Source organism: Pleurodeles waltl, chromosome 1_2 (genome assembly GCF_031143425.1).
Source record: "Pleurodeles waltl isolate 20211129_DDA chromosome 1_2, aPleWal1.hap1.20221129, whole genome shotgun sequence".
Classification (NCBI taxonomy): domain Eukaryota; kingdom Metazoa; phylum Chordata; class Amphibia; order Caudata; family Salamandridae; genus Pleurodeles; species Pleurodeles waltl.
Genome location: NC_090437.1, coordinates 452,864,446 through 452,889,655, shown reverse-complemented (window position 1 = coordinate 452,889,655; position 25,210 = coordinate 452,864,446).

The following is a 25,210-nucleotide window of genomic DNA, read 5'->3' as shown; positions in this document are numbered from 1 at the left end:
GCTCAAGAACCACAAATTAATGCTACTTGATATTTTTAGTATTTTATAGCTGGGTAATTCAATGCAAGAGAATGGACCGGTCTCAAGAAATAGTGATCCCAAGCGCAACCACTGAAAAGCTCTTTTATTTCTAGCTGTGATCTTATTGTTCGAGCTGATGATACTCTAGGGTCCTCACATTTGGTTGACAGCAGGTTGAGGTGAATCCTCACTCTTAGAGAAACATCAGCAGGAGTGTGGAAAGCACATAGCATTTTTAGGTGCAAAATCACACTTAGCCGAAGAAATTACTTTTAGGTGGCGTTACTTCTATGCACAAAGTAAGCAAAGTTGTGGTGTGTCATTTATGAACAAAATGATACTCAGGTGCAATATTAAATTTGGACGCATACTCAGGTGCAATATTTTCAATTTGGACGCAAAATCACACTTGGTGCAACATCGTCAGAATTATGGAAATACTTTTAACAGCACATATCTCTTTTTGGAACACAGGTTGTACAATAAAGTGCAAAATTACATTCAGGCAAAGAAATCGCTGTGGTGCCTTATCAAGAGATCGCACAATATATATTTTGGATTAAAAATCACATTTAGGTGCAAACACATTTGGGTATAAAATCACTATTTGGTCAATTTCAAAATCACCCCAGGTAGAGCATGAGCAGGAATATGGAAACAGTTAAGATGCAAACCAAATACATCCAAAACCACAGTTAGATGCAAAATTGACCTTGGTACAGCGTCAAGTAGTGTGTAGGGACACTTTTAGGTGCACTGATGCGTTTAGCATCAAAAATCACTTTTAGTTGCACAAACACAACTAGGTGCAAAATCACCTTTGATGCAAAGACAGTAAGAGTGTGGTATCACATTTAGGTGTATGCATCACTCGGCACACGTAGAAAATGAGGTTGTAAATGTCACATTAGTGGTCAAATCTATGCATTAGTATGGCATAACCTATGATGGTTAGCAAACAGTAGTGTGAACGGACAGTTGGTGCAACATCAGCATGAGTGCAGAAAACCGCTATGAGTACGCATTTAGGTGTAAGATCACATTTAGGTACAATATTACTTTTAGGTGCAACGTTTCCTTTGGTGTAGAGTAACAAATCACTTAAAAGAGCAATTCTTTGTTTTAACATTAACAGGAGGTTGAAAACATCTGTCAGATCTCAAATTACATTTAGGTGCATAGTCACTGTTGAGGCAATATCACCAGTAGCGTGGAAACACTTTTAGAAGCACAAACTTGCCTCTTCACATTGCAGTGAGTCACTTCACAGTCTCCGACAAGTGGACTAACACACTTAGGGGCATATTTACACACAGCGCAGTGCCACTTTTCCTGCGCCCCTTAGCGCCCCTCTAACGCCACCATGAGTGCACCATAATTAAAATACGGCGCACCATGGCTGTAGTTAGGGGACTAGCATCTAAAATCTTTACGCTAGTCCAGAGCTTTGCAGGATTAGTGTAAAAAATTCTGATGCTAATACTGCAAAGTACCCAGAGGCCCATTGTAAGCAAAAGAAACCTCCTTTTAATGCCCGCTCTGTGGCTGTCACTTTTTTGTAAGAAATGGCTGAAGCGGGTCCTTCCAAAGTCTCTCTGTTTATGTCTTTGGTGGTGGTGGCAGATGGCTAACACTGTCTGTCAGAGCTAAGAAGGCCCTATGAAAAACAAAGTTATGAGCGCTGTATTACATATTACATGGCTTCTCTTTCCCTGTATATAATTTTGGCAAACTCAGAGGATTTAAAGCAAATAGTAAAAAGCGTGCTTGTTATCTATATTGTGGAGCAGGACTAACACAAAATCAATAATTAACTAAATAAAATAACTATTGAGCCAAAGGAATGACATTTTTCACCTTCTCTTGCACTCTGGTCACTACATATTATCTTAAGTGGCCAAAGAAAGCTAAGTTGAATTCATTCCAGGCTGATAGAAAATTGATTCAATTTCTTTAAGTGAACATTAGTAGTTCTTATCTCCCATAACGTCCACTCTTATTATTACAGTGAGGCCATAGGTAGTCAAACCCTACTGAAAAACAGACGGTGGCAACCAACAATGCTTACAATCTCATTATTTTCTCTAATAGTTGCAAATCACTTTTATTAGTTTATGGTGGAATTTGTCTAGCAGTCCACATTTAAATCATGGTTTCGGTGCCAGCTGTAATGGACAGGGCAGTACACCTTAATAACTGCCATGTGCAGGTAGACTGCTGGATCTTTAGAGATGCAACAATTTCTCAAATTCACAACTATAAAAATCTTGTCTTTTAGTTCGTGTAGTGTATTTAGGGCTTTAACATACTCGATGATTCTCATGTTTGCTTTTTACGTTAGATATTTGTTCGGCACAACAATTAGCTGGTCGACAGAAAACTCACTTGCAGCACTCAGAGGTCCGGATTTACAAACACTTTGCACCGTTATTGCATTACACAAGTGACACATACCAGCGTTGTTTTGGGGATTTATTTTCTAGAGCAAAAGTTGTTTTTATTAAATGATGTTGGTGTGGGGTACATGACGTCAGTACATATGGTTGGTCATGCCCTGCTGTTAAAGTATATATCCATAAGCATGCATTCTACATCTTTCTTTAAATTCTGCCCCATAAGGGCCAAATGCAGAACCTTTTGTTTTGCGACTCATAATTTGCGATCCGTTTGGGAATTGCAAGTTGCGAGTCGCAAAACAAAATGTACAACAGTGTAAAGTACACTGTTTGTGGTCGCAAATGACCTACCTGATTCATGGGAATAGCCGCACTCACAGGGATGGTGGCCTATTGGGGACAGTAGACCACCATATCTGTAAATGTTTTTTAAATAAAGCAGTTTTTTTTTTTTTAATGCAGCTCATTTTCCTTACAGGAAAACAGGATTTCATAAAGAAAATTGAAAAGTTCTGTTTTAGGCAGTGGTCCGTGAGAAAAAATATTTTCGCTAATTTTCACAAAAGGTAAGCGGTTCCTTGGGGACCCCTTCCCATTTGCAAATGGGTAACGGAGCTAAAGCATAATAACCATTATCTGCCTCTCACGGACTAACTTGGACACATAGAGTGCCTTATCATCTTCACTCTTCGTCACAATAATGGGGGCTATTATAAAACAGAACTATTTTTCTCAAACGATACCAAAATAATTTTTTAGCATGGGGCCTGTGCTGGTGCACGCACACTACAAAATATATCAGCAAATTATGGTAACTTGCACATCTACTCTTTCAGCATGCAAAACATTATCAGACAAATCATTGCATTTTATGACCTCTTGATGCTGCTTCTCTTTTGCTCCTATAGATTGCACTTATGCGGTCAAGAAAATGGAAAGTTGAAATTATCTTCACACAATAAACAGCTTTTCTGGTGCAATGTTTTGCCGCTGAACAATGAAGACAAACCAAATAGACAATCAGTCCACCGCAAAACGTAATTTATGCTCAATGGCCAGCCCAGCAGGCGTTTGGGAATCTGCAACTAGACAAGTTTCCAAATGGTCTCCAAGTAACTGGTCATCTCGCTGATTTCCAGCTCGTCCCGAGCCTTGAATTCACCATTGGTACACTTTCCCCTACCGATATCACGGGACTTATGGGCATCAAAGGCAGGATGCAGCAGCAGACGAGAAGCAACTTTTCAGGGTGATTTGGCAACTATCAAGGAAGGCCAGCTCACACCCAGTCTTCCTACTACCAGGAAAGTCACAAGGAGCGGCAATGGTAGGCAGGTTTGCTATTGCCCTATGTTTTCCAGTGTAGATGTGTACAACAAAGTTGCATACATGATCACTGGCAATAAAAGGAAGTTTTGTGGCAAACTGTCCCAACCCTGGTCAGCAGGTTGTGTCCAAGAAAGGCTCAGGCACACAAAAAAAAGACTCTTGTCACAGGAAACAAGATAGATCTTGAAATTCCACAGTTCCTTCAAGCTCACTGGCCCGGACACACTGCAAGCAGAGATTACAGTGCTTGTTTTTTAGCCTAAAACCTAAACTCTCCATCAAAACACTTTTACAACTAGGCGATATCTTGACCATTGTAGGAAATTTGCTTCCATCAATACCTACGGTGGTGAAGCTAAGAAGCTATTGCATGTGTCCCACAAATGCAAACATCCTGCCCTGAGGAAGACTTTTGTTAAAAAAAACTTCCTTAGGCTGAAACGTGTCAGCGTACATAGATAAGTGGCCAGGAGTCTTATTTCCAAAGGCAAGTAGAGTCACTGGAAGGTCCTGAGGGTATTAACACCCTTGAAGACCGAAAGATTTCTATTCCGATCATCAGGGGCCAGATGGTTTCTAGGGGAGATCCCTAGAACTTTGAATTTCCCATAATTTAGTGGGTATTGTTGAACATTATTAAATGTGAATATATATATATGTTGTACATTTGTATATTGTTATACTTTTCATCCTTGGTGGGGTCTCCCTTAAATTTTTGCCTCTGTTTCCCAGGTTGTTGATGTGTGCTGGACTCTGATTTTGCTGTTTTTGTTACTCTGGGCACTTTACCACTGCTAACCAGTGCTAAAGTGCAAGTGTTCCTTTACAAAATGGGTATGTAATTGGCTTATCCATGATTGGCATATTTGATTTACTAGTAAGACCCCAGTAAATTGCAGTAGAGGTGCCAGGGCCTGTAAATCAAATGCTACTAGTGGGCCTGCAGCACTGGTTGTGCCACCCACATAAGTAGCTCTGTAATCATGTCTCAGACCTGCCATTGCAGTGTCTGTGTGTGCAGTTTTAACTGTAAATTCAACTTGGCAAGTGTACCCACTAGCCAGGCCTAAACCTTCCCTTTTCTTACATGTCAGACACCCCTAAAGTAGGCCCTAGGTAGCCCCAAGGGCAGGGTGCAGTGTATGGTTAAGGTAGGACATATAGTAATGTGTTTTATATGTCCTGGCAGTGAAATATTGCTAAATTCATTTTTCACTCTTGCAAGGCCTGTCCCTCTCATAGGTCAACATGGGGGCTACCTTTAAATATGATTAAAGTGTAGATTCCCTCTGGGAGAGGACAGACATGTGGAGATTGGGGTCTCTGAGCTCAAAATTCAAAAATGCATCTTTTAGTAAAGTTGATTTTAAGACTGTGTGTTTGAAAATGCCACTTTTAGAAAGTGAGTATTTTCTTTCTTCTACCATTTCTGTGACTCTGCCTGTTTGTGGATTCCCTGTCTGGGTCAGTTTGACAGTTGGGCTGGTTGCACCTCACACTAGACAGTAACACAAAGGGAGCTGGGGTGTAGTCTGCATTTCCTGATGAGCCATCTGTGCTAGGAGGGAGGGGAGGAGTGGTCACTCACAACTGAAAGGGCTGTGCCTGCCCTCACACAATGCAGACTCCAACCCCCTAGTGAGTGTCTGGGGCCCGACGCAAGGTCCCACTCATGAGTGGAATCGCTGCATCACAAGCCCTTTTTGACGCACACTCGCCCGTGTGGGGTTATTTTTGACGCACCCAAGGTACATTTTTACGCTAACAGTGTTAGTGTGTGTTTTAAACTACATAAAGACTCTGGGGGTCATTACAACCCTGGCAGTCAAAGACCGCCAGGGCTGTTTTGGCGATTGCACCGCCAACCGTCTGGCGGTGCAATCCTGGGTATTTTGACCGGGCCAACACATTTGCCCCGGCGGTGATAATCCGCCTGGGCACCGACCGCCAGCCTTTTCCTGGCGGTTTGAACCGCCGGGAAAAGGCTGGCGGTACGGGGAGTCGCAGGGCCCCTGGGCACTGGCAACTGCACCCGTCACACGCCCGCAACACCGCCGGCTCCATTTGGAGACCGCTCCTATGTTGCGGCCGAGATCCCCGCCGGCCCAGCAGGGATCTCATAATGATTGCGGCGGGAGTGCGGCTGCATTGACGGCCGCCCGGCGGACAGATCTTGGCGGGCGGCTGAAGCCGCCCGCCAAGGTCATAATGAGGGCCTCTTTTTGCTTTTTAATTGATAACTTGACTTGTGTATTGTGGATTTTTGTCGTTTTGGTCTTGTATTGTTTAGATAAATATTTCCTATTTTTCTAAACCTGTGTTGTGTCATTTTGTAGTGTTTTCATTAAGTTACTGTATGTGTTGGTACAAATACTTTACACCTAGCATTCTGAAGTTAAGCCTACTGCTCTGCTGAGCTACCAAGGGGGTAAGCAGGGGTTAGCTGAGGGTGATTCTCTTTTATCCTGACTAGAGTGAGGGTCCTTGCTTGAACAAGGGGAAACCAGACTGTCAACCAAAGACCCCATTTCTAACATATATGTAAAGATTAGTCATTATATTGTAGTATGCAGTATTGTTGTATTAAATATATGTGATGGATTTTATTGTTCTGTTTTGTATATTTTATTTGTGGTGAGTTTGAAGTAAAGATACCCCAAGAAAGCAGCATGGGTAACTATTTAATCTATGTATTTGGGGTATACACATGTCCCTTTTTTCTTGAACATGAAAAACTATTGTTTAATGCCATAGGTGTATAAGGTAAAGCATCATGTACAAATGAGACAAGAAGCATTAACATGGTCTCCCATGAATTAGAGGAATTTGAATTTATTGTGTGGGGGGCACATATATTTCTGGTACATACGTCTGATCCTAGTCCCCTATTACCTCAACTGGATCACTCCCCGTCACAATGTGCACTTTAAAGAAGTTGGCATTTTTTTCTGCCTTTTAGTGCCTATATCCTGTCCCTGGGTCACATGACTGTGTGCAGCTGACAGTTGGGCTTTGTGTAGTCCTCCTAGACAGCCACACGCATTAGAGAGGTTAGGTGTGCCTGGATAGGCAAACACTGGCAGGATGGGAGGGAAGGCTGAGCCAGCCTTACTTACATGTGAATAGGCTGTGCTTGCCTCCACACAAAGAGCTGCATATCCCCTGTATTTAGTCTGGAGCCAGGACAGGGAAGGTATGCTGCCTGGGTACTCCAAAGGGATTCCTCTAGAAGCTTCTCCCTCACATCAAAGGCACAACTGGGTATGTATATGGGACGTCAGCCACCAAATCTTGAGTACACTTCTGGACATGTGGATACTCTGCCAGGAAGAAGGACTACTGTGCTGCTGAAGTACTGCCACTCTGTGGGACTGCTGCCCTGCTGCACTACTGTTGTGCTGGACTGCTACCTTGCTGTGCTGACGTGCTGCCTGCTACCCTCTTGCCTGGGTGAGAAGGACTGAACCTGCATCTCTTGAACCCAAAGTGACTCCAAGGGCTAGTTGGCTGGCCTCATGATCTGAAGACTCAGGGACACAACAGGCTTCCAATAACCTTGCACCTGACCCTGAACTCTGCGATGATTGGAAGTGGGCTTAAGGAACTTTGCAGCCTCTGTAGATATAGCAGAGCAGATGCATCTCCTCTGCTGTGCAGTGCAACCCAGAGTAAAACCAAAGCATCACCACTGCTGCGGAGGTCGGAATTGCTGCAAAGACCCTCTTTGCATTGCAGTCCATTGCCTCATTGGAACCGCCACTGTGCAATGCATCCTTCGAGCAGGCCTTTGGATTCTTTGTTGGCTGCAGCCTCTATAATGACACCAGACTCTGCATTTAGCCTCACAGTTCCTCAGAACCAACCCATTTACCCAGCGGCATGACACATCCTCAATGTCAAACTTTGCATGGCTAGCCTTCGTTGACGGGATCCCAGATGATGCTGCAGGACCTCACACCACAGCCTCGCCACATCTAGGAACCGATCATCACTTCAGCTGCACGACACATCTTCAACGAGGTACTCTGTTCAGCAGGCCTAACTTGGTTCCTGTAGCTGGCCCACAGTCCATTGCAGTTGGCCTGAACTTCCAACTTTTTCTTGGTCCGGCACAACCAGATATCCACAGTCAGTGATATTTTTACTCAAATCTTTAAAATCGAATATCTCCGGTTCAGCTCATTAGATTTTTGTCAATTTGGTCTTGTTTCATTTCTAAAAAAACACTCTATTGTTCTAAGACTATTGTGGGATCCTTTCATAGTGTGTTTCACTGTATTACTGTTTGAAGTATTGCACAAATACTTTACACATTGTCTCCGAGGGTTGAGCACAGTTTAATTTAAGGTTTGCTTGTGACTTCACCCTGAGAAGAATTGTGGTTTCTGCTTTCACCCCTCTCAACTAGGGGTGGATGGTGAGCTCCACTCCGCTCGCTGAGTTTGCAGAGTTTTTCCCACTTAGAGCGTCGAATTCTGAAAAAAACGGTATAGCGTGGCAGAGTTTTTTTCTCATTCGTAAGCAAGGAAAATCTTACTCCAGACCTCCTCGCAGCGAGATTTCTCAATGGGGGCAGTCGCGGGTGGTCGCTACCGCTCGCAGCGAGAAACCTTCTATTCGCATTGAGGAAGATGCTGCTTGAGTAGAAAATCTACTCACACGGCAGAAAAGAAGCAGTGCCCTCTTGAACTTCGCGTGGTGCCGTTCATGCTGATTTTTCAGCACGGGACAAACACCCGGTGCTAAAAATCAGCACAAAAGATGTGACCTAACGCACTCTGCTTTCTGGTCACTTCACGGAGTTCCACATAGCGGAACTCCACAACATCCGCCCAGGCCTACTCTCTACCCGTACCCCAGTTTCTTACAATGACATTTGGTAAGAAAATCCATCTTTCAGAATGAGGGAAATGGTGAGAATAATGAGAAAAAACTCACAGACTTCATAGCAAATCCCAAGCTCAAAGATGACAAAGTGCTTTAAGAAGGCATTTAATAGCGCTCAACATATGTTAAAACGTGGAATTGGAAGACGGGTTAGTTTAAACAAGCACTGGCACCTTAAATATGTGTTTTGTTTGCTGTCTTAGCTTGTACAGCCTACTGAGTTAGTTTACTAAATGTTAGAGAGAATAAATTATGAATTATTGTTTGCATAATTTTAAAAAAGTTTTCAAAGAATGTGTGATTGAATGGGTGTGGAGGTGAAGGCATATGCTGAAAAGAAGAACAAACATCTTTCTTTTAACCTCCTCTGTGTGGAGGACAGCTTCGAGCTGTTCTCTGCCATGGTGAGCATTCAAATCTTTTCATCTAATGTGTATCCTTGTCCTGTTTGTATAATTTGTTTTGACTACTGTACTAATGTTTGAATTGTAGCTTTTTGTGTGATTGATTTTCAAAGTAAGGTATTGATTTGTGCACGTTCTTTACTGCGTTGTGATACGTGTACATTTTTTTTAGATTTTTCCTTTCCAGTGGAAATTATTTTGTGCTTGATGTGTCTGTGCAGATTGGGTGCAGTTGATCCTCCGTCTCGCTGTGTTTGGCAAATTAGTAGTATTGTTTTTGAGTATATAGGTATTTGTGTGCTTTGTATTGATTGGCTTTTCCTTCCAGATCACTATATGTCAGTAGTTTTACTTCCTGTTTGATAAAACTACAGTTTGGTTATTACTTATTGTATAGAGTGTTGGTTATTGTGGAGCAATTTGTTGTGTTACTTTTATTAGTAAGGATTATGGCTAACCGCAGGACTACTATTCAACAGTTTTGTTGGTTTGCTTTTTGAATCTTCCTCGGACCATGGTTCTGAGACTGACTCTGCATCTGAGGCAGAGGAGGAAGAACAAAATTCTGACAGTGAATTTTCTGTCTGAGAGGAATCATCTGATGATGTAGCTACTCTCAGTGTGGAGGAAGTGCCTCTTTAAGACGAGGACACTGATATGCTGATAAGTCTGGGTTGCCCCAAACATGGTGCAGCCTGTGTTGACTGCCTTTAGTTGTATCACAGGGTGTAGAGAAAATACTGAAAAAGTTTTGCCCATAAATGTCTTTCAGTTGTGTCTGGACGATTTATTTGTGGATGAGATTGTTGACCAGACTAATTTGTATGCTGAACAGTATTTGAGGGACAATAGTGACAGACCTAAGCCCCACTCTAGAGCTAGCCAATGGCCTGCCTTGATGGCAACTGCTATATTTCCTGCAACCATGAGTTGTGATCGATATTTGCTTCTGCTTCGGAAGCTGCATTTTGTTGATAATGCGTTAACATTGCAACGGGATCAACCTGATCGTGACTGTCTTTCCAAGATTCAGCCTGTCCTTGATCATTTTACAGATCGCTATTCAGAGATCTATACTCCAGGGAAAGAAATAGCTGTGATGAGTTTTTGGTTCTGTTCAAGAGCTATTTTTTTTTTAGGCAGTACATTCCTAGCAAGAGGGCACATTATGGAATTAAGATGTATATGCTGTCTTAGAGTAGAGCTGGATATGTCTGTGGTATCATGGTGTACACTGGTCGTGATTGTTCTATTGATCCCCCTTATGTCCGTTCACTTTTGAAGTAGTCATGAAATTGTTGGGGAACATAGTGAATTTTAGCAAAGGTCACTATTGTACTTAGATAACTTCTACAGTGGTGTGCAGTTGTTCAATAATTTGTTCAAAGTGGGCACTGTTGCTTGTAGCAAAATCCACCCTAAAGAGATTATCTGTAAAAAACTTTACAGGGGACAGAGCAGTGCCTTAAATAGTGATGAACTTCTATCTGTGAACAGTTCGGACTGGAGAGATGTCCATATGCTGACAATCATTTGTGATGAAGGTGCTTCACCTGTGACTGTTTGGGGTCAGGTTGCTGAAGTGAGCAAACCTGTGTGTATTTTAGAGTACAATAAGCACATGAATGGTGTAGATAGAGTGGATCAGAGGTTATAGCCTTACACCACTGTTTGTAAGTCATACATTTGGTATGAGATGTTGGCTGTCCATGTGTTTTATTTAGCAACCTTCAATGCTTGTATCCAATGTTGTATCCAAGGGTTGTTCTCCAGGTTCAAAGATGGCTTTTTAAAGTTTCAACAGTCTGTGATAAGCAGCCTTGTTGTAGTGGAGCAGGCAAGTGTTCCTAGAGTTGGAGTGGGGGAAGATGTGATTACATTGAAAGACCACCTTATTAGATTCCTACCACACCCAAAAAGACTTTCCCTGTAAGAGATGTATAATCTGTATCCAAAGAGATATGCGGAAGGAGAGTTGTATGCACTGCCCCAAGTGTCCTCCTGATCCTGGGCTATGTGTGCCCACATGTTTTAAATTGTACAACACAAAACTGAAGTATTGAGAGTACCATAAGCGTAAAAGTAAACTGACTAGTATGTGTCATTTTATATATTTTTTTCAATTTCACAGTTGGCAGCAGTTTGATGTATTTAGTTAGACCTGTTCTGTTTGTAGTCACAGTTGGTTTTTCATCTCACTCAAATTGGTTTGTGTTTTCTTTTTTGTTAAACAAAAAAGTGATGACAGTATGTGTGGACTGGCACCTGGCTGTAGTGTGTGTGGATTGGTGCTTGGATGATGGTGTGTGTGGACTCGTGCCTGGATGGCATTGTGTTTGGGCTGGTGCTTGAGTGACAGTGTGTATGGACTGATGCTTGCATGGCTTTGTGCATGAACTGGCACTTCGCTGGTGAAGTGTGTGGACTGGCACTTGGCTGGTGGTGTGTATGTATTGACTTGTTACTGGTCACTACACACACATTGCCAGCCAAACGCCAGTTCACACACTCCGTCAGATGCCAGGCAGTGTAATTGCTGTGTCAGTCCTGAGGGTGTCTGAAAGTGATGTGCCCTTGAATGGTGCTGTTTGTTGATGTGAGTGTTGTAATGTGCTTGGGCCCATGGTTGACGATGTGAATGGTTTTGTGTGTGTCTTGCATGAAAGGGGTTTGAATGGCCTGTAAAGCAGTTGGTGCCTTGTCATGGCTTTACAGCTCACAGGCTATAAGTCATTGATTCAGTTTTTTGAACTTTCAAATATTAAAAATGTATTACATTTTTGTGAAATCTCTTGTTAATAAAATTTACATTTTGAACCTTTTACTCATCCTCGTGCCAAATCCAACCAGTATGGGTATGTATTTGAGGGGTAGATGGTTGTTTCCAATATTTGTCCTTTCTGTCTTTCTCTGCCAGGGTGTACAATGTCTCTAGGAAAAATCTACCAACTCTATATATTTTTGTAAACGATACACCAGGGGAACTCCAGGGTGGCTCTTGTGGGTCCCTCAAAGTACTGAAATCTGGTATGAGCTTCAATCTTCCTGCCACTCAGAGTTTCCACATATCTCTTGATGAAAATGGTACATCACATGTGTGGGTGTGACTTGTGCCTGCAAAAGTGCTTCATCCAAGACGCAATATGGCAACATCAACAAAAGGAGAAACCACAGTTTTTGGGCCTTGGTTTGGTGGCCACCCAGGAAAACCAACCAAACCCAAGCATTTCTGAAAACTAGACTACCAAGGAAATACACAGCAGAGTGCCCCTTGTGAATACTGTTGGAAATGGGGTCTTTGGTTGGCAGTCAGGTTACCCCCTGTCCAAGCAAGGACCCTCACTCTAGCCAGCGTAAAAGAGAATCACCCTCAGCTAACCCCTGCTTACCCCCTTGGTAGCTTGGCACGAGCAGTAGGCTTAACTTCAGAGTGCCAGGTGTAAAGTATTTGTACCAACACACACAGTAACTTAATGAATACACTACAAAATGACACAACACAGGTTTAGAAGAATAGAAAATATTTATCTAAACAAAACAAGACCAAAACGACAAAAATCCACACTACATAAGTCAAGCTATCAAGTAAAAAGCTAAAAGAGTCTTCATGTAGTTTTAAACACACACTAACACTGTTAGCATGAAAATGTACCTTGGGTGCGTCAAAAATTACCTCACACAGGCGAGTGTGTGTCAAAAAGGGCTTGTGATATGTCGATTCCACTCACAAGATGGACCTTGCATCGTTTCTCCTTTCGTCGGTTTGGGCGCGTCGTTTCTTCTCTCCACAGGAGAACAATGCTTTGATCCGGTCAGCACTCTTGAGTCCGGGCAGACCTTGCGTTGTTTTTACATGCCCAGCGGTACTTGCGTCGGAAATCCAGCGCACGATGATCCGAAAACCACGCAGTGCGGGTTGCAATCTCACCAGCCTCCGTCAGCGATGTTGTGTGTCTTCTCCAGCCCCAGGTGTCGATCTTCGGGTCGCATTGCAGGCAAGCGTAAATTTTCAGCCGCGAAGCCGGCGGCCCGTCGATTTTTAGGCCACAGATCGGAGTTGCGTCGATCTTTTCCTCGCACGGCGTTCTGTGAGCAGATTTCTTCCTGTTAGGCTGCCAGCTTTTCCTTTCAGGGTCCCATGAACTGGATGGGCACAACTTGGCAGAGTGGGATTCTCTCCAGAGACTCCAGGTGCTGGCAGAGAGAAGTCTTAGCTGTCCCTGAGACCTCAAACAACAGGAGGCAAGTTCTAAATCAAGCCCTTGGAGATCTTAACAAGAAGGAAGGCAACACAAAGTCCAGTCTTTGCCCTAATACTCTGGCAGAAGCAGCAACTGTAGGATAGCTCCACAAAGCACAGTTACAGGCAGGGCAGCTCTTCTTTCTCCAGGCAGAGGTTCCTCTTGGTTTCCAGAAGTGTTCTAAATTCTGTGGTTTTGGGTGCCCTTCTTATACCCAATTTCTCCTTTTAAGTAGGCCTACTTTAAAGTCAAGTCTCTCTTGAATGTGAAATCCTGCCTTCCACAGGCCAGGCCGCAGACACTCACCAGGGGTTTGGAGACTGCATTGTGTGAGGGCAGGCAAAGCCCTTTCAGGTATGAGTGACCACTCCTCCCCTCCCTCCCAGAACAGATGGCTCATCAGGCAATGCAGACTACACCCCATCTCCCTTTGTGTCACTGTCTAGTGTGAGGTGCAACCAGCACAACTGTCAAACTGACACAGACAGGGAATCCACAAACAGGCAGAGTAACAGAAATGGTATAAGCAAGAAAATGCTCACTTTATAAAAGTGGCATTTTCAAACACACAATCTCAAAATCAACTTTACTAAAATATGTATTTTTAAATTGTGAGCTCAGGGACCCCAAGCTCCACATGTCCATCCGCTCCCAAAGGGAATCTACACTTTAATAATATTTAAAGGTAGCCCCCATGTTAACCTATGAGAGGGACAGGCCTTGCAACAGTGAAAAACAAATTTAGCAATATTTCACTGTCAGGGCATATAAAACACATTACTATATGTCCTACCTTAACCATACAGTGCACCCTTCCCTTGGGGCTAGCTAGGGCCTACCTTAGGGGTGCCTTACATGTAAGAAAATGGAAGGTTTAGGCCTGGCAAGTGGGTACACTTGCCAAGTCGAATTTACAGTTAAAACTGCACACACAGACACTGCAGTGGCAGGTCTGAGACATGATTACAGGGCTACTTATATGGGTGGCACAACCAGTGCTGCAGGCCCACTAGTAGCATTTGATTTACAGGCCCTGGGCACCTCTAGTGCACTGTACTAGGGACTTACTAATAAATCAAATATGTCAATCATGGATAAGCCAATTACATACACATTTTGTAAAGGAGCACTTGCACGTTAGCACTGGTTAGCAGTGGTGAAGTGCCCAGAGTAACAAAAACAGCAAAATCAGAGTCCAGCGCACATCAACAACCTGGGAAAGAGAGGCACAAAGTTAAGGGAGACCACGCCAAGGATGAAAAGTCTAACAGATACCATACAATTGTCTTACCCATAATGCCCTGCAAACTTCAAACATTGATTTGATTAAAATTACACATTTTCCATAAATTTCTGAGCCATATCCTTCCAGAATCAGAAACAATTCACGAAATTCCTACCCACTTGTTTTTCCTCTCTTGTCCAATAAAAATGTTGCCCCACTTGTGTGGCTGGGCCTATCACCCACAACAGGAACAGATCAAACTAACTGAGAGTTCTCACAAAGTGACAATCATTGACCTTGTTTTAATCTGTTCTGTCAGGGCCACTTAACCTAGTCGCACAAGTGGGGCAGTATTTTTATTGTGATGTGGGAGAATGCTAGGTGGAAGGAATTTTGTGGATTCCTGCTGGTTTCAGAAGTCTACGTCACAGAATTCCAAGGAAAATGCACATGATTAGTCAAAGCTTGAGGTTTGCAAGGGATTCTGGGTAACACAATGTGGTGAGAGCCATGTAAGTCAGCCCACCCTGGATACTCCTCGGTGTCTAGTTTTAAAAAATGTACAAATTGGCTAGGTTTCCCTAGGTGTCAGCTGAGCTAGGGTCCAAAAGTTAGAGCTACCCAGATCAGGAAAGAGGGTCAGTTTCCGATGGAAAAATGTGCTTCGTCCATGATGCGTTTTAGACCATTTCCTTTTGTGGGTACTAGGTCTACCCACACAATTGAAGTGCCATTTCTATCAGGAGACTTGGGGGAATGCTGGGTGAAAGAAAGTTTGTGACACACCGCAGATTCCAGAACTTTCCGTCACCGAAATATGAGGAAGATGTATTTTTTAGACAAAGTTTAAGGTTTGTAAAGGATTCTGGGTAACACAGCATAGAGAGATCCACACATATTACTCCATTCTGGATTCCCCTATGTGTCTAGTTTAAAAAAATATGCAGGTTTGCTAGGTTTTTCTAGTTGCCAGTTGAGCTAGGACCCAAAATACACAGCTAAGCACATTGCAAAAAAGGTTCAGTTTTCAATGGAAAAGTGTGTTGCATCTATGTTGCGTTTTGGGACCTTTCTTGTGGAGAGTACTAGCCCTACCCACACAAGCATGGTACAGTTTTTATCAAAAGATGTAGGGAAATAAAGAATGGTAGAACAAGTGTTATCACAAATTGCATTTCTCTGCATTTATGCCTTCCAAATGGAAGCCAGTGTGTAAGAAAGAAGACATTTTGAGAACTGTAATTTACATGCTAGTATGAGTACCCACAAATATAGAGATGTGCAATTAGCCACTGCTTATAAAATCTGTATCATGTGCCCATGTTTGAAATACATGAGTTTCCTTGATACCTGTTTTTCACTCTTTCTATTTTACCATTTGAATTGTTTTATACCCAGTACACAATGAAAAACTATTGCAAGGGACAGCTCAGTTATTGGCTCTGGGTACGTAGAGTTCTTGGAAAACCCTTAATATTCCGGCAACCAGAAGGGTCTAGCAGATGTAATGGTTTAAGTTTTTTGTAAATTGGCTTACGTAACGAGAAGTTATATGTAGTTTTCAGAAATGTATAGCTTTACATGAACCACCATTGGTTTTACACCTGTTTCCACCACAAACTGGAAGGTGGTTGAAAGCACAAAAAAAATAAGAAAAATGGGCTATCTCCCAGTAAAATGTGAAAACTGTGGTAAATAATGTGGTTTTCGGAATTAAGTCTGCCTGTTCCTGAAAGCTGGGAGGATGGTGATTTTAGCACCACAAACCTTTTGTTGATTCCAGGAAAAAAACAGACACTTTCTTCTGCAGCGCTTTTTTCCCATATTTCTAAAAAAAAAAACCTTGGCTATATTTTGGCTACTTTCTCGGTCCCCTCTAGAGGAATCCACAAACCCTGGAAACTATAGGACCTCCAGCATTTCAGAAAAAAAGCATATGGACATTTGGCATAGATAGCTTATATGGACAAAATGTTATGGAGGCCTTAGCACAAACTACCCCGAATATTCAAGAAAAGTCTTAGAACTTGAGGGGGGAAGACCTAGAGACGAAAGGGTTAAAACATGTTTAGCAAGAGAATGTTAAATTGTTTGAATTGTAAGGAATGGCTTGTAAAATGTCGTGTATCAGGGACTTACATCAGTTTAGCAGCTAATTGCTTCATTTGCTGCTGTTATAGTGGTGTTGCATACATTCTAAAGCAGCAATAGCTTCCACAATCCAACCCAGTTGTGCCTTACAAACTGAGAATCATGCCTGCAAGACAGTCACACTTCACTCTTTTTTTGCAGCATAAAAAGGGAAACTTTGCATTTAAATGTTTCAAAGAATAAAAAGGATGCCCTTTCCTTCACTGTTTCTTTGAAGTAATGTTCTGTATGCTAAAAGAACAAACATGTCAGAAGTATATCTTTTGCAATGTATTTATAGTGTGAAGGAAAGAAAAAGAGTGCATCATCAAAGGAAGAGTTAAGTGGACATTTTTAACACTACAGAGCAGACAGAGATTGGAGGAGTATACCACATGATGGAGCGTTGTATCAGCAAATTAACATGAGGTAATAACAGGCTGTGGTATGTAGGGGCAAGAGGAGCAGAAGGAGGAAAAGAGAAGAAAGAGAAATATGTGGGTGTCCAAAATTGATGAAGGAGTGCAGATCATTTGAAAAGAAACAGGAAATTTGGGTGGAAGTTGAGGTTCAAGCTAAAGTACGTTAGTGGTGACAGTGCACTAATTTGAGGCAGCAGTTGTAGGTGAGGCCTACCAACATTCATGTTTGGGAGCTAGGCACTTTTTGTTCATCAGACTTTGACCCAGGGTATGAGAGAGAAAAACACAAAAGGCAGAAAGAGGGAAGAAGGGAAAGACAGGAAAACTGTGGTAAAGGGGAAAAGAGCAGTGAAAAAGAACCCACATAATTGAGATAAATAGTCAGGAAGTACCTAGTGAAGAGTGAAAGAGGCAAGAGGTGGAAACAAAACTAGGCAGCCTTGGAATTCAGCACCACTGACATTCTATAGAGCCTGCCGTAGGCTTTGGAAGAAAGCTTTGAGCCCCTACACTTATACTTTCTCAAATTAAGCCCTGAGTGGCAGGAAACATCAAAGCAAACAGTATTCCGGAAATTCAAATTGAAGGCATAAATACCTGAAAAGCAATGCAAAAGCAAAGGTACTAATTGTATTCAAAGGAATGAAAGAGCAAAAAAGGGGTGTAGTTAACTGTAACTGTGAATGTAAGTTTCATAGAAGCAAACAGCAAATAAAAACCGCAGGCAATCATTGGCAAAGCTAATAGGTCTCAACTATGCAAGAGTTATTGGCATTGCTAATGTTTTATGACATGTTGTATACCATCGTGGCTGCTGTTCAGTGTGACTAAATGTTAGTAGGGAGAGGAGAATAATATGGTGTGGAGTGGAGTGGCACATATTGGAGTAGAGTGGCGTAGAGTGGAGTGATATTGCCTAGCTGGAGTGGAGTGTTGTGGAGTGGCATAGAGTGGCATAGAGTTTTGTGGAGTGTAATAGAGTGCCGTAGAGTGTGGTGAAGTGGAGTGTCATGCAGTAGAGTGGGGTAGAGTGGAGTGGTGTAGAGTGGAATGAAGTAGTGTGGCATAGAGTGGAGAGGCATAGAGTGAAGAGGTGTAGAGTGGAGTAGAGTGCTGTAGAGTGTCATAGAGTGGAGTGGCAAAGAGTGAAGTTGAGTGTTGTAGAGAGGAGAGGCATAGAGTGGAGTATATTGTCGTAGAGTGGAGTGGCATAGAGTGGCATAAAAAGGAGTTAACACAAAAAGAGGGACTGGGAGAGTTGTTGGTCCAGTGTACAGTCTCCCTGTGATAATAACTATGTATAGGTACACTGTTCCACAAAGAAAAAGAAGAAGGAAGCAGGGAAGCACCTGTACTCTCAGGAGCGCGAGCCCTCATGCATCACTAAGGATGACTGGCATCATCATCGGGAATCGCTCCTCACTAGGCCGGCACTGCAATGCCTAGTGGGCACCCCGTAGTGGGGGCTCTCTGCCGAGTTCTGAGATAGTGACTTAAAAATTCAAAAGTCCACAACAAAGGTGCTAAAAGTCACCATCGAAAAGAAAAGAGGGATTTAAAATTGGTTAGTCATCCATAAACTTCATCATTTAATCGGTCAAATATAGTAAGGATGAAGACCAAGGTTAAAAACAATGTTGAAAGTAGAGTTGAGGATTATGCTCACACAGCTTTCAAAAAATATAAACAAAAATTAGAGTGTCCTAAAAATTATAAGGCACTTCTATGATCTGGTCGACATGTTTCGCGTCTATTGGTCTATACCGATCCACCGACGCTTCATCAGGACCCATATACCTAAATAACAGACCTCTTTAGAAATATATAGAAACCAGTCACTTACTCAGGTTGACTGGTAAACCAGGTACCCTGCAACACATAGAGAAACGAAAAAGCCAGAAGGCAATAAAACAAATGTCACTGTTATAATGTAACGCAGAAAATCTGATAGAAAATGACGCAACCACATTTTGGTTAATAGCAGTGAATGGGATATCACAAAGAAAAATGCTTACCACCCCCTACTTGAGAACAGGTTCCAAGGGGAAGGCGTCTCTAGGACTCGTAGTGACACTGATAGTGAATAAAGGTAAACAAGTAAATGGCAGATGACTGTCCAAAGATAACATAAACTGTCCAAAGATAACATAAAGGAATCAAATGTCTGCAATCAAGTGCTGCAGATAACGTTGTAGGTGCTTAGAAATAGATGTACAAGCAAACACAAGCAAATATAATGTTGAGAAGTCTCCCAAAGAAACAGTATGCTTATTGTTGTTGTTCACCGTAACCTTGGGGAGGATTGTGACCAAGAAGGTACATAAATAGTTAATAAAGGAAAGATGTGGAAAGTCGGATAATTATCACACATAATCTCTATCTAGTGTTCATGTAGAAAAAGGTTAGCACACTATCGTATTGCCAGAGGTAGTGACAGAGTTAAAAAAACAGTATCAGGTGAGACCGACCTGACGTTCTTAGTCGAATGTCGGGCCCTGTACTTACATAATCGGTCACCAGGTCCTACATTCGGACCTATCCTCCGGAGACTGCCGCCCGACGAACAACCGGGTCGGGAGCCCTCCTGATCCTTAAATGGACGCCGGGGGATTCCGCGCGTCAGTGCTCAGCGCGTCTTTTGCGCGAAACAGAAAAAGGACTAAAAACATCCGGAGCGGATCAAAGGTCGAAGGGGGACTACAAGTAGGGGAGCACTTGTAGTTCAGGACCTAGAAACGCTGTGGAAGACAGTAAATGAAATCGCCACTGTATATATTGTTAAATTCGGACACAGAGGAAATAAATGAATAGAAAATAGTTGGAAGGGTGGGAAAAGTGCCATAGGAGTGTCATAGAGTAAGGTGTCGTAGAGTGGAGTGGAGTGTTGTAGAGAGTTGTACAGTGGAGGGTTGTAGAGTGCAGTGATGTAGAGTGTCATGGAGTGTCAGAGACTGAAGTAGAGTGTAGTAAAGTGGCATAGAGTGGAGTGTTATAGAGTAGAGTAGCCTAGCCTGGAGTGTCATAGAGCAGAGTAGAGTGGAATGGACTGGAGTACAGTGTTGTAGAGTGGCTTTTCCATGGTTGGCATATTTGATTTACTAGTATGTTCCTAGTAAAGTACACTAGAGGTGCCCAGGGCCTGTAAATCAAATACTAATAGTGGGCCTGCAGCACTGATTGTGCCTCCCACACAAGTAGCCCTGTAAACATTGCTCAGACCTGTCACTGCAGTGTCTGTGTGTGTAGTTTTAAACTGCCAATTCGACCTGGCAAGTGTACCCACTTACCAGGCCCAAACCTTCTCTTTTTATACATGTAAAGCACCTCTAAGGTAGGCCCTAGGTAGCCCCATGGGCAGGGTGCAGTGTATGTGAAAGGTGAGACATCTAGTGGTGTGTTTTACATGTCCTACCAGTGAAATACTGTTGAATTTGTTTTTCACTGGTGCAAGGCCTATCTCTCTCATAGGTTTACACGGGGGATGCCTTTAAATAACTTTTAAGTTAAGTTTCCCCTTGGGAGCAGATAGAGAGGTGGAGTTTGGTGTCTCTGAACTCACAATTTAAAAATACAACTTTTGGTAAAGTTTGGTTTTACGTTTCAAAACGCCACTTTTCGAAAGTGGGCATTTTCTTGCTTAAACCATTCTGTGACTCTGCCTGCATGTGTATTTCCTGTCTTGGTCAGACTGACAGTTGGGCTGTTATGAATCTCCACTAGACAGTGACACAAAGAGCGCTGGGGTGTAGAGATGGGTCATCTGGGCTAGAGGGGAGGCAGGAGTGGTCACTTACACTTGAAAAGGCTGCACGTGCCCTAAGACAATGCAATCTCCAACCCTCTGGTGTGTGTCCCGGGCCAGGCCTGGGCAAGGCAGGATATTGTGAACAACAGAGACTTTCCCTTGAAGTTCCCTACTTCAAAGGCAGAAAGGGGTATAAGTATAGGATCCAAAACCCCAGATTTCTAGATGACTTCTGTATTCAAGAGGAACATCTGCCAGGAGAAGAGCTGAAGAGCTGGAGGAGAAGTACTGCCCCTTTGCCTGTGACTGTGCTTTGCTGGGTTGGCCTGCAGTTGCTGTTTCTGCCTGTAAGAGGACAAAGACTGGACTTTGTGGTATTTTCGTGCTTTGGAAGTGTCTCCAAGGGCTTGGATTGAGCTTGCTTCCTGTTTTGAAGTCTCAGGGCCGTCAAAGATTTTCTCTGCCAGCACTTGGACTCTCTGCTGAGACTCCTGCCCTGCCAAGTGGTACCCTATCCAGTCCCTGGGCCTGGAGAGATGAAGCTGGTAGAACAAGGACTAAAATCCATACACAGTAAGCTGTGCGGGAAACATTTTGATACACCACCTGCAACACAGCTGTAAAAATGACGCGCCACTTGCCTCACATCTGAAATCGATGCACCACCTGCATCGCAGCTGGGAAATCGATGCATCACCTGCATCGCCGCTGGAAAAACGACTTAACACCCACTTGCAGCTGCCGAAAAAAGACGCAAACCCCAAATAGCATCACCGTGCAGCAGGATTTCTCATGCATCATTGCTGAGCGTCAAAATCAACGTGAACCTGCGAGGATCTGAGGTGCCCCGTCTGAAAATTGATGCATCACTCTCTTGTGGGAGAGAAAAACGATGCATCGCCTACCCAACCTGAGAAGAAATGATGCACGGGCTCACTTGAAAGTAAGGAATCCACGCATCATTGACTTTTCCGATGCACGCTGGCCCTTGCGGGTTTATTTTTTACACAAACAAGGTACTTTGTGTAACAACAATGTTTCCATTGTTTTCTATTGAGTAAGATTCTATTATTTAAAAAAAATCATATCTTGGCTTGTGTATGTTGGACTTTTGTCGTTTGGTCTAGGGAAATGTTGCCTATTTTGTCTAAACTTGTGTGGTGTCCATTTTGTAGTGCTTTCACTGTATTATTGTGTGTGATGGTACAAATACTTTACACATTGCCTTTGAGGTAGGCCTGACTGCTTGTGCCAAGATACCAAGGGGGTGAGCAGGGGTTGTCTTAGGAGTGTAACTCCCATACCCTGACTAAAGTAAGGGTCCTCGCTTGAACAGAGTACAAACTGACTGCCACCAAGAGACCCCATTTCAAACAGTGGCATAGAGTAGAGTGGCATAGAATGTCATGGTTAAAATAGTGTCATAGAGTGGAATTGCTTAGAGTGGAGTACAGTGTCATTGAGTGTAATGGAGTGAAATGGAGTGGATTGGATTGGAGTGGTTTAGAGTGGAGTGGCATGTTATAGAGTGGGGTGTCATAGGATGGAAAGGTGTAGAGTGGATTATAGTGGCCTAGAATGAAATGGCATAGAGTGGCATAAAATGTCTTAGAGTGCCATGGAGTGGCATAGAATGGAGTAGAATGTTGTAGAGTGGAGTGGGGTAGAAAGTTGCAGAGTGGAGTGGCATAGAGTGGTGTAGAGTGTTGTAGAGCTTCATAGAATGGAGTGGAGTGGAGTGGAATAGAGTGGCAAGGAATGGAGTGGCATAGAGTGGAGTGGCATAGACCAGACTGTCATAGAGTGCAGTAGATTGGAGTGGAGTGGAGTAGAGTTGAGTGGCACAGAGTAGAGTAGAGTTGAGTCACGTAGAGTTGAGTAGAGTGTCCTGGAGAGGTGTTGTGTGTTATAGAGTGGTGTGGCATAGAGTGACATAGAGCAGAGTAACTTAGCATAGAGGTGAGTAGAGTGTTATAGAGTATCTTGCGTTAGAGGGTGTGGCAGTGCACTGCCATTACAGACAAGACATTTTCAATTAAAATGTCCATTGCATTTGCACAGGCATACAGTTTTACTGATAAAACTATTAGGCTCTGGCGAAAAATATATTCTACTTGCAGAGTTGGCGGAATTGAGGTAACTATGTGCTTTGCATCTAACAAGAAGTTCCTGTGTAATTCCGCCATCGGGTGCATGGCGGAATTATTTCCCATTGACACACTTGAGGCTCCGTTGTCGCATGCAAGGCTTCATTATTGCATGTAAGGATCTGTTATTGTACGCTTGAGAGCGTGAACAAGATTCCCCCCCGCTAGCTTGGCTTCCAGTCACAATGGAGCATTCCGGCACTGTTTTGTAATGCCCGCAACCGCAAGCAGTCGTGTCTCTGCTTCTCAAGTAGATTTTCAACTGGGAAACAATATTTTGTGTCTAACTTATGCAGCCCCAGCATTTATTCACATGTATAACCAGATTGGAGTTGGACCAGTGTGCAGTGACTGAGCCTCCCCATTCCCTTCAAGGACATTTGAGACAGTGCCTCCCTCTGTCCCATCACTATCCTTTTTTTCAATCACTAGCAGGATTGCCCTAATAAATATAATTTACTTCACAAGATTGCTAATGTCTTGCGTCCATGGAAAAAGAGGAGATACACAACAATTGTGTGCCACCGCGTTTGGATTGGAACAGATAAATATTGCACCAGTGAGTGACATATTATTGAGTGAGTGTGAGTAATGATAATTGATGATTCATATGGTGGGATATAGTAGGAGAGGAAGTTCAAATAATTTATAAACTTGATTTTGTTGATTTGCAATGTTTGGGAGATCATGGGGGATTTTGCATGAAGGTGATTGGCCTTTTCACACTTGGTTAGATTTATTTGCATGGCCCACTCATTCCTGTACTTTTTTTGGTTCTTAAGAGACCAGACCAGTCACTTTAGGTAACAAGCCCAAAATACTCAAGTTCGTTTTCTCTTCTTCTTCATCAACAGCAGGGCATTACAGGTCTATCTCTCTCAATCTCATTTGGGTTGGGAGTAATACTGATTTGTTACTCAATGTCAGGACTCTGGGCAGGACTACCTTAACAGCCAGAAGACGGAAGTTATCTACTTCAAAGGGAAACCAACATGATGATGACTTTAAGAGGCCTACTCAGCTCGTAGGATTGGATGGAGGTGTGTTGATTTGAGAAATGCAGAGTACTGTGATGTCAAAAAAATATAAAAATCCTCTATTATGTGGTTGTGGCTGGGGGGATGTAACTGGAGACAGACATGTGGATGTCAGGCACATCATCACATTATGGATGCACTCAGCTAAATGTTATGACAGTTGTGAGATTGATCAGCCAAGTTGAAGCTTACCCTTTGTTCTTCTCCTTGACTTTACAATATTGTTACTGTTTTACAATCCACAGTACTTGTCTTCTCCGGCACAAAAAATGAAAGCTCCATAACACTCCTGCTTACCTTACCGGACCAGTTCAGCCGGGCACCAAACACAGACATTCTGAGAACTATGTTGGTTCACTCCTCCATAATTTGTATTTTTCACACCAAGGTGACAGAACATTTAGACTTAGGTCTCTGGGTCAGAAGGACTATTTTCAATGCATTTAACTGAACTGTGTCATTACTTAATTTCCTTCCACAACAGATTTGATGATGATGTGCTGTTAATTACAGTGATGAATATTGCTGCTGTGTAATATTTGCCTTTGTCGCACCTTTCCTCAACTCCCTGTTCCTACCCAGTCATCAACTCCCTAACCTTCTTCCCCCAGGCTGTGTGATATATTAAATTGTGACTTATGAATTTACACTATAAATAAATAACACAGTTGGTGGGGCAGATGTGGTTAAAGCAACACCAACTCACTGCAGGATTTTCTCTTACCTGAGCAATAGCCCAACCCAGCCCCACTTACCACCCATGCATAATAGTCACCTATAACAGCATTTGTCATCATCATTCAGGCCTTGTGTTGCGTATGAGCTTAACCATCTCCTGTTCTAAGTCCACTCCTGAATAGAGGATTTTCATACGTTTATGTTTAATTGTTTTCATAAATTAATTACATAGCTCCCTGTTGCTCAAAGCTACTACTGCTGGTTTTATAACAGGTTTTCCTTGAGTTATGATGGTAGTCTGCTCACAGTCTTTAATACGCTATGCTAAATTAACTCACTGACTCTGTGTTTTCTTTCAATCCAGTTACCTGTGATGAATAATCCTTCTGATTAATTCTTCAGTTTGAGTTCACATAGGAGGGAGTGGGACCTCACTTGTGATGGCTTGTCTTCCCTGTTAGCATTGTAGCCTGCTACTACTACCACCACCATTAAGAAGGCATCCTGGGAAACCCTGCAAATGTTTCAGGAGATTGAGGAAGGTAGCA